The sequence below is a fragment of the Grammomys surdaster genome, unplaced genomic scaffold (genome assembly GCF_004785775.1).
Source record: "Grammomys surdaster isolate TR1022 unplaced genomic scaffold, NIH_TR_1.0 371, whole genome shotgun sequence".
NCBI lineage: Eukaryota > Metazoa > Chordata > Mammalia > Rodentia > Muridae > Grammomys > Grammomys surdaster.
This window is the reverse complement of record NW_021604790.1, coordinates 4,444,330-4,454,904: the sequence shown is the minus strand read 5'-3', so window position 1 is coordinate 4,454,904 and position 10,575 is coordinate 4,444,330. Positions and strand designations below refer to the sequence as shown.

The 10,575-nt window shown below is 42.1% G+C and overlaps 1 protein-coding gene across 3 annotated transcripts in view; it reads left to right on the top strand.

The window, feature by feature from the left end:
* Nucleotides 1-10,575, top strand: part of Kansl1 (KAT8 regulatory NSL complex subunit 1) — a 121,376-nt gene that overhangs the window by 15,055 nt on the left and 95,746 nt on the right. Inside the window, exon 1 of one of the 3 annotated variants that reach the window (XM_028780456.1) lies at nt 4,673-5,240. The exons of 1 other annotated variant lie outside the window; for it this stretch is intronic. The gene's annotated coding sequence lies outside the window, so the exon portion shown is untranslated. Of the gene's footprint in view, nt 1-4,672; nt 5,241-10,575 lie in introns of those variants that run through there. One more of the 3 variants, XM_028780453.1, reaches the window with a different exon arrangement.

The following is a 10,575-nucleotide window of genomic DNA, read 5'->3' as shown; positions in this document are numbered from 1 at the left end:
CACACACACACACACAGAGGTGCTGGGACGCTGGGGCAGATGGAGTTGGGGAAATGGTGGACCTCTCCATTGGAAGGAACAGCTATGTCATCTTTCAAAATCCCTAGGTCTTCTCTGCCATCAGAGCACAGTTTCATGTCTCCTATGCTGACCTTCAACTCTATAAGACTCCTACCTCCACTCAAGTGTTGGGTTTACAGGTTTGGGCCAGGTGTATGTAGTGACAGGAATTGGCTGGGATGTTGTACATGTAGAGTAAGCAGTCTGCCAATGATGGAGTCACCCTTTCTAGCCCAGGCTGGCCTCAAAATCAGGATTTTCCTGCATCAGACTCCTAAATAACTGAGATTATAGTGTGCCATTATGGTGGCTTGGGTTGAATTTTAATGCTATCTTTTGAATTATTCCCAGTTTATTTCTAGTTTTAGAAGTATGTTTAGAGTCAGCCTTTTGAGTGTTAGTTACTGTTTTGGTGTTTGTTTTTGCTAACATAGCTAATTCATGAAGTTGCTTTAGAATTAACTTTTTTGGTTTTTTGTTTTTGTTTTTTGTTTGTTTGTTTTTCGAGACAGGGTTTCTCTGTGTAGCCTTGGCTGTCCTGGAACTCACTCTGTAGACCAGGCTGGTCTACAGAACTCAGAAATCTGCCTGCCTCTGCCTCCCAAGTGCTGGGATTAAAGGCGTGCGCCACCACTGCCCGTCTCTAACTTTTTTCTTTATTAATATCATTTCTATGGTGAGATCATTTCTATGGTGAGAGAATATATTTATGTAATTCTGGAGCTGGGATATGAGGAGAAAAATTACCTTTTTTTTTATTTTTAGGTGAGGTTTATAAAATGAAAGCTAGAATTTTTTGGAAACAGGTTCTCATAGAGTACATACTCTAAAATAAGAGAAATTAATCTTTATGTTACTATCTTAAGGTGTGAGAAACCTAACTTCACTTGGCTTAAATAATCAAGTGTTTTGTTTATAGCTGGAATTGCAGAAGTCATGCAGATGTCAGAATTAGTTGTTATGATGTAACTGTCATGAAGACTGTTGACAGCAATCCATTCTGCCTGCTTTCATGCTGATGGCCTCTTAAAGAAATAAAGTATTTTAATAGTTCAAACTACTAGTGCCGGATGGGCGGTGGTGCTAATTTATTGTTTTTCTCATCTCGTATTAAGATGAATGGTTTCTTTTTGGTTCTTTCAGAGTCTTCCTAGGTAGCTTCCACTCTTGCATCATGCTCAGTCCTAACCAATCCCTAGTAAAAATATTTGGCCAGGATGGATGGATATTGGACACATCACCTATGACTGTTCTTTTTTTTTTTTTTTTTTTTTTTTTGGTTTTTCGAGACAGGGTTTCTCTGTGTAGCCCTGGCTGTCCTGGAACTCACTCTGTAGACCAGGCTGGCCTCGAACTCAGAAATCTGCCTGCCTCTACCTCCCAGGTGCTGGGATTAAAGGCGTGCGACACCACCGCCTGGCCCTATGACTGTTCTAAAAGGTTATAAATGTGGATTTTGTTTGTTTGTTTGTTTATTTGTTTGAAGCAAGATCTCACTGTGTAGTATGGTTTGGAACTCACTATGTAGACCAGGCTGGCCTGGTAATTTGTGGGTAATCCTCTTGCTTTTGCAACCCAAATGCTGTGATCATAGATATTCACTACTTTGTTTGCTTATGTGTTTGTTTTTTGAGGCAGGATTTCTCTGTATAGCCCTGGCTGTCCTGGAAGCTCTGTAGATCAGGCTGGCTTCAAACTCTGACATCTAGTACCTCTGTCTCCCAAGTGCTGGGTGGGATCAACATCATGAACCATCAAGTTCAGCTTTGCGTGCATGGTTTTTGTTTTTTGAAAGATTTATTTATTCTATATATGTGAATACACTGTGGCTGTCTTCAGACACACCAGAAGAGGGCAGCAGACCCCATTACAGATGGTTGTGAGCCACCATGTGGTTGCTGAGAATTGAACTCAGGACCTCTGGAAGAGCAGTCAGTGCTCTTAACTGCTGAGCCATCTCTCCAGCCCTTGTGTACATGTCTTAATCAGCCTCATCATGCATTTTTTCTCTGGGGGAATTTTATTTTTCCTGTGTTTTAGTGCCCCCCCCCCAAGTTCTGTGCTCCATGTGTCTTGTCTTCCCCCTGTACCTTGTGTACCAGCAAGCATACGGATTTTATATGACTCTAGCTGGCCTTGAGAGTCTATGTGTTGATATATATATATATATAAGCATGACCCTGAGTGCTTGATCTTCCTGGATATCCACCTCAGGATTGATGCAATTTGAGTTGTCATCAAGCCTGACTCTGGAGGAGATTTTTAAAAAGAAATGTATTTCCTTTTTTTTGTGTTTAGCAGTACATGCCTTTAGTCCCAGCATTCTGGAGGCAGGGCCAGTCTGAGCTCAGAGTTCAAGGCCAGCCTGTTCTACAGGGAGAGTTCCAGGACAACCAGGGGTACATGAGAAGAGAAGCCTTGTCTTGTGTATAGATTTTTGTCCATAGTTGCTCACCTTGAATGCAGTTGTTCTTAAACTCAGGACTTAGTTTCGTTATTGTTGTTTTGTGTTTTTGTATTTTTATTGTTTATTATTGGACTGGTTATACTGAGGTTCAGGAACTCTGGATTGTCTTGCTTTTCTCACCCCACACTTAAATGCTTTAATTGGATGCGTGTACCATTGTGCGTGAATTAGGTAGTGAAGTTTTTGTTGGTGGTTGTGGGTGGTTTGTTTTTTTTTTGAGACAGGGTCTTTGTACCCAGCCGTCACGGAACTCAGTATATAGACCAGGCTGGTCTTGAATTTAGAGTTCTCCTGCTTCTCCTTTTGTACTGCTGAAATTATAAAGGCATGCAGCACTGTGACTGGCTAGACAGTCAAGATTTTAACAGTTGGGATAGTAATAAGATTATGATGTAAAGAGTTTTGTTCACTAATATTTAAGAATACATTGCAGGAAGCTTTGCCTTATTTTCATTCAGCTAATTTAGATTTTGTAATCTTCAGATTAGGGCTCTAGTCCACCATCTGTTGGTCCTGTAATTATGTATAAACATCCTCTGTGGCATTACTATTTATGTGGATATATATGTGTGTGCGCGCACACACATACACACAATCATACCTGTGTTATAAGTTAAAAAGCCCAAACTATTGATCTTTTTTGGATGCATATGTAAATATGTATACATCTATCAGTTTATCCGTGTGTAATTTGACTCTATGGTGTCTCCTGCCCTTGATATTTGAGAACCAAGATCATGTTTGAGAGTGTAATTTTAAAAATGCAGATGGAAACTCGAGAAATATAGATGCAGATGCTGCAGAAACCTGGTGAGTTAGAGACTTTGTGGGCTAATGAAAACTGTTCTATAACAAGTGACACATAACACCGGATACTGGTTTTGGTAAACCACACAAAGTATTGAGCATTTTGCATCTTCCTTTTTGGTAGACTTTACCCTTCTCATCTGCTGAGCTTGGTGATTTAGTTGTTGGAACAAATTTTATGCTATATGATTTTAGTGAGTCTAATAATCTTTTGACATGGTTAGCTTCAAAGGGTGGTGGACTTGTACAGTGTATTGTGGCACTTTACATTATATTAAGTTTTTTAAATCCAGAAAATGTTCTCTTAAACCTTATTTGGGAGGAAGGAATCGATAGCGTGCTGACAAACTATCAGTCAAGAATGATAAGGTGCAACCACTTTTAAGTCAACGCTGGTAGGAACATGACAGGTTTGCTTTTGTTGATGTTCGTTGTTAAACTTTTAGCGGGTCAGTGAACTTTAATTTGGTGGTAGGCAGGAAACAAATATTACTGTGTAATGAATGCGTTTTTGCCTATTTTGGCGGCTCTGACAAAACAAGAAGCCCAAAACAAGACGCGGGCTTAACGAAAACTACAGTTCCCAGCGGGCCCGGCGCTGGTGGGCCATCATTTCCCCTCTAGCTCCCAGCTACCCCTGCCCGGGCTAGCCTCGAGTCGGTCCTAGCTCGCGCCTGCGCAATGGCGTCTCCTTATTTTTTGGTTTGGCGGCTGCAGAGCGTGGCGCTAGGGCTAGCAGCCAGCCGTGTGCTGCAGTGTACAGAGCAGGGTGTAGGACAAAGGGCGGGTGGCAGGGACCGCGTCACTGGTCAGGGAGCTTCCTGCCGGTCTCCGAGCACGGTTGGCCCTGGGCAGTGTGGCCGCAGCAGCTTCTGCATTCACCGCACACACAGTTCTTCGCTCACGTCCTCTAGCTCGGCTGTGCCAGTCCGCCCTCCCCACATACCGGCGCGCGGCACCGCCAGCCCCAGAGCCGAGGGAATGTGTCGGCGTCAGCGCCTCAGGTTAGCCTCACCTCGGTCGAAGCCAGGGCCCCGCGCCGCTTGCCGCAATGCCGCGTGTCGCTGCCGCACGTATCAGGCACCAGGCGCCGGTTTCCGCAAACAGAGGCGCAGAAGAAGCGGCCGCGGCGAGGAGCCATGACTGAGGCGGCGACGGCCGCGCCTCCTGGCAGCCCGCGGGGGCGGCGAGGCGGGCGCCCCCTGGCGGCGCGCCGGGGCGGAGCGGCCCGCCGCAGCCGCAGCCGGCGGAGGCGCTGCTGTCCCTCCTCCCCGTGTCCCCGGCACTCGCCCGCTCGCTTGCTCGCTCCATTCTCCCTCCGCTTCAGATTAAAGGGGGGGAGGGAAAAGGAGCTCGGCCGCCATTTTCCCAGTGCCGCCGCCGCCACCGCCACCGCTCGCCGAGCCGGCGGGAGAACCGAGCGCCTTAGCGAAGCCGACTCCTCTCGCCGCGGCGGCTTGGGGGGCGGCCGAAGTGCGCTCCCCGGCCGGGAAGAAGCGCCCGGGGTGGCGGTCGGGGTGCGGGCGCGGGCTGCAGACGGCGGCGCTTGTTTGTGCGGGGCGGGGGGGGCAGCTTTACCCTCTGCCCCCGCCCGCCCGCCGGGGCTGCGGTCCCCGGCGGTGCCCAGGCCGGGCCGGAACGGAGGAAGGCCGGAGAAAGGACCCGAAAGAGAAGAAAAAGCAGCCGCTCCCCGCCGCCGCCTTCCCCTCCCCCTCCGCCTCGCCCCCCCGCCCGGAAAGTCAGGGCGGCTCCGGGCGCCGGGGGGGAGGAGAGCGGCGGGCCGGGCCGGAGCTGCCGCCGCGCGCCCCCGCCCGCAGGTCCTCGGCGCCCAGGCCGGGGGGCTGTTTGCAAACTGCGCCCATTTTGTGGGGCCGAATCCGCCCGGGCTACGCTCCTCCATCACGTGGTAGGTGCTGCTGCTGCTCCTTTCCTCCTCCTCCCGCTGCCCTTTCTCCTTCTCCTCGCTCTCCCTGTGGCTCCCATTTCTCCCTCTCTTTGTTAGTTGTAACTAGAAAGGCAGGGCAGGGGAAGAAAAAATCCCCGGAACTTTAAATGGCCTCTCCGGGCTTCCCCGCTGCGGGTCCGGGCTGGGAGTCGCCCCAAGGGCGGGGGTGTGCGGGGGCCCTTCCCCACCAGCTGCCGCCTCGTTCGCTGGGCTTTCCTTTGGCGTTCTATTTAAAAAGGCGGCCTGGAGAACATGGTTTATTTCCGAAAAAAAAAACCAAAAAACAAAAAAGGCCAAAAACAAACTCTTGCTCTCGCCTTGAACTTCTCTTGACTGCAAAAGGTCTTTCTTTGCTCAAACACATCTTGCATGTCTGTCTCACGGTTTCTATCACAACTCTGATTGTTAACATTTTTTGTTGCTTAAATATTGAGGTCATTTGCGTTTTCGGATCTAGTCTCAGGCAGCTCTTTTTTTCAGCTAAAGAGGAAGAGGCATTTATTTGCTTTTAAGTGAGTTGGAATCTTACTGTTGGGGGCCCTGCTTTCCGACTGACTGCCTTTGATTCTCAGCAAATAGTTTATAATTGTTTTCCGTATTGTAAACAATCCTACTCCCATGTTTTACCTAGAAATCCTTTTGTTTTCCAATGTTGGAATCCCAATGTGGATTTTTAGAGAAACTCGTTACTTAACTATTGCTTATTGATTGCCTTAGGGGAAAAGGGGTGACATGATGGCGCCACTTTAAATTGCTCTTTCCTCCGCCTGTTTTTTCCTCCTTTATCCTGGAGGTCACTGGAGCATTTTCTGTGACCTATTAATAAAACCGCTCTTGAGGGTGTTAGCTGTACAACTCTTAGGGGTTAGAATTTTGGTACCTTAAGGATCGTGAGACCGGAATCCTGCAGTCCCCAAAGTTAAGAGAAATCTCGCTAGTTCTCCAACCCAGCTTCCCTCCCCTCCATTCACAATCCTGGTGTTGCCATATCCTTCGTCACGTGGCTAGCAATCATTGTGGGGTTTTTGTTTGTTTGTTTGTTTTTGGGGAGTGTATGTTAATATTTTAAATTGTAGCCAAGTAAGTGTCCCTCTGCCCATTGGAGAGATCACAATGCTTGAGGGTTTTTTGGTTTTTTTGATACATTCGGAGAACATTTTTAAAATAAACGATAAAATTACATAATCCTTGCCTTGCATAATCATGATATAGTTACAGAACTTCTTTTCAAAAGTATTCTCAAGTAAGGAAAATCGTTATATTAAAATGATTTCTATTTCTTAGAATGGTCTGTAGTTTATATTTCCCATCCCACCTCCCGTTTTTGCTTTTAAGATCATTTAAAGTACCATTATTTACGAAAGCATAAAGTGGGCGTGTTTCCCTTCCCCCCTCTTATATGGGTTGTACTTGGTTTCTTCTCTTATACTCTTACCAATTTAGAAATTTTCAATTAACTGCAGCTGTTGTTAGTTGAGACTTTTTTTCTTCTAATAGTGGATACTTTTGATGTGTTTCTCTGTTGCATTTTTGATAGAGAAGTTTTTAATTCTAGTTTTCGAACCTTCTTGGTTTTTTATTATAACTTCTGGTAAATATTAACTAAAATGCTAGAGTACATTTTTTCTATTTCTAAATAAGTTACTAGCTTCAAAAAGTAAATATGAAATGTAATTCTTGTGTATGATCTGTTTTCTACTGCCGTGTATGTTATCAATGGCTTGGACCATTTTCTTTGCTAACAGTTACATCATGTCATGTGATAAGTGCAATGTGATGTGTTGCTCTAAAAATATAGCAAGGTAAAAATGCTCATCGTTTGGAAATTTAAAAAATGTATTGTAAGTATTCTGTAACGACTCTTAATCATGGAATTCTGAATTAGATTTCCACTAGGTTTAGCCAATCAAGTGTACAGTTCTTTTGACCTTTAGCATATTTGATGTGATTTGTTAGTGACCTCAGAATTTGAGGTGGTTTCACATTATTTTTGAAGTGTGATCCACTTAGAACCATTAGCAATTATATAGATTCTTAAAAATCTTTATTCTGATGAAGGTAGTTGTCATTTCACTTGTATGTGAAGTAAATATTTATGATTTGTTTCTGTAAACAACTAAGTCATCAGTTATATACAGATTTTGAAATAAACTGGAGGTTTATTTTTTCCACCTATAGGAATCTGTAAATATTGGGTTACTGCATCTTTCCTGAAAACCTAATTCAGACCATTAGTGTCTGATTTCCATGCTCACGTAATATTAAATCTGCAGAGCACTCTTCGATTTTTAGAGAATTTATAGTTCTATCAAAGAAAATTCGGGAAGCTAGAAAACAGTTAAATTAATTTGAACTTTTAAGGTGAAAAGAAAGAATATTGTATTTTTTTCTCCTTCAGATACTACCAGTATCTATTTTTCTCTACTACTGCTACATGGTAATCAGTGTTTATATATAGTATAGCCCTTGGATTTTGACCAAATCTAGTTTGACCACAGATTTTAATTACTTTTAAAGTGAACACATTTTAGGTTTGTTGTGTTTGATATGAGTTATTTTATGTGATCTACAAACAAGACTTTTGTGGGTGGTGATGATGCCTGTTTTCAAAGGTATTTTAGTATTGAGTAGTTGTAACTGTGAGTAAAATTGTTTCCTTATTTTAGAAAAATAATTTTTCAAAATGCTCTTTAAAACATTAACCCATACTACATAAAGGAAGCTTTGGGTTTAAATGGTGTGTTTTCCTATTCAGCTTCTTTGGGTGGAAGGTTCCTAGGACTCATCTTTCCCACCACCTTTTTTGGTGAGGCAATTAAGACTTAAATGAAAGTGACTTTCTGGAAAAATTCATGTGATTGATGTGTGTGTGTGTGTGTGTGTGTATTTAATTGTATTGCTTCTAGTTCCAAGACCTGTCTATTTCTTGATCTGGATGGAAAGAAATAGTGTAGATTAAGTATGTGGTAGTGATAACTAGCAGTTATCTCTGGTTATTTCTATGACCCACAGTTATCTTCTCAGTCTATATTATAACACTCAAAAGATAGTACTTTCTATCTCTTCTGGCAGCCTTGAGATGTTGATGCCCTCTACAGTACTTTACTAATTTCTGTTGTTTTTTGTTGTTGTTCACCACAGTTTTTGAGCTTACATTTTGAGAAATGGAAGTACCAAAAAGAGTCCTACTTTGTATAATGAATTACCACACTCTGGTAGTAATGTTTTTGCACAACTTTTAGTGTCTGTAACTAGTATGGAGTTTATTAGGTTTGAAACTATGTCTGTTCAGGTTGAAAAATTATTCTTCCTGTAGACTTAAAAAAAAAATGAAAAACAAGTCATTTATTTATTTTTTAAGGTAAAGGTAAATGGTCCAAATCTTATTTGCACTAGACAGCAGGCCAGGTGTTGGGGGCATTTTATTTGAGACACCTGCACTGTACTCGATAAAGAGAGCAAGAAAGGGCATTAATGTAAAATATTCTTCCTGAGACCAGAACAGCCTAACTCATGAGTGAAGGAGCTTATTTAAAACTAAACAGTGAAGAATGCTCTGGTGTTTGTTTCTGTTTGGTTACAGGTCTAGCTTTTGTATATAGGTTCTTGAAAAACCTTAGCTAGATAATAGTAATGATTTACTAAAAAGCTTGGACTCAAAAGTCCAATAGATTTTTTTTTTCTTAAGCTTTTTCTAATTTTTGGTGTAGGGTAAAGGTAAAGCCAAAATGTAAAGTTATAGTAACCAACTTTCCCAAATTAGAGAGCATAGCTGGTGGATGAAAAACAAACTTGGAAGCCAGTTGCAGTGGCAGACAACTTTAATCCATCCCCTTCTGGGCAGTGGATCTGAGTTTGAGGCCTACATGGTCTATGTAGTAACTTCCAGGACAGCCAGAGCTGCATAGTGAGACTTGTCTTAAGAAAGAAAAACAAACTTAATTTAATGATTGTATATGAAGATTTTAATGAACATTATAAACTTTTATAAACCAAGTGAGTTTTCATGATTGAAGGGGATGTTTTAAGGTTTGGTTTTTTTTTTCAGATTTTCAAAAATGTGTATTTATTAGTTATTTGTATGTATGTCTACATGTGAGCATGTAAGAGTGGGTGCAGATGCCCAAGGAGGCCAGAGGCATCAGATCTCCTGCAGCAGGAGTTATAGGTGGTTGTGAGCTGCCTGATATGGGTGCTGGGAACTGTAAGTGCTCTTAATGGCTGAACTGTCTCTTCCCCCTTTAAACTTTAATCTTCTATTGGGTACTACAGTTTTGGCAAATGCTGATTGTTTGATAAAAGTTGCATCTTACTTGTGGTGCTGAGCTGTAATGCCAACCCTTAGTTTTTCAAAACATGGTCTATTAGACAGTCCTCCAATGCATACCAGTCATTTAAGAACCTTGCATCAACCTCCTGGGTGTTGGGGTTATACAGTGTATGCCAACATCCCCTACTTAAAAATTATTTTCCACAAATCTATTTTTTTAAGATTTAAAGCTAGCTTCATAGAATTTTAGTATTTGATTTCTACCACAGAATTATTTATACAACTACTGGTTCTGAATTTGTTGTTTTTAAATTCTAGTTCTAGGATTTTGTATTTAAATTTCTTCTCTAAATGGAGTCAGAGAATGCAAAGTTGAGCTAAATTCAGTGGAATTTTTGTTACTATACATTGTTACTTGAACCAGAAATCTGAACAGAGATTTTAGTTATAAATTTAAATATAGTAGATTTTGTTGTTGTTTAGAAAAAAGGGGCATGGACTTGACCTTACCTTTTAGCCTTTTTTAAAAAAAAAGTACATCAGTTTAAGGTCAGACCTGGTTAAATTCAGTTGGAGGGGAAATGTTGAGGAATAACAAGGTTGAGTAACAATTTTGTTAACGGATACCCAAGTTTTCTCATTCCTTACTGTTGGGCCTTTATTGACTACTTGTTAGTACTAGAGGGTGTGAAGAGGATTAGAGCTGATTAGTTTCTGAGTTTTTAATGTTTATTAGTGCAGAGATTTGAGGGAGGAGGGTGGTGAGAGTGTGTGTGTGTGTGTGTGTGTGTGTGTGTGTGTGTGTGAAGGATAGTCTAGATTAGTAGAATGCTTGCTTAGCACTTGTGAGGTCCTGGGTAGGATCTCTAGACAGGCGCACGATCACATACACTCACAAAGAAATATTTAAGTCTTGATATTTAGAGAGTTTCACTAAGTTGTTTATATGTGGAGAATAGGGACTATATAAAGACCTTAAATATATGTGCATGTATATACTTGTACTCTTTGTAGTTGGTAATTTAT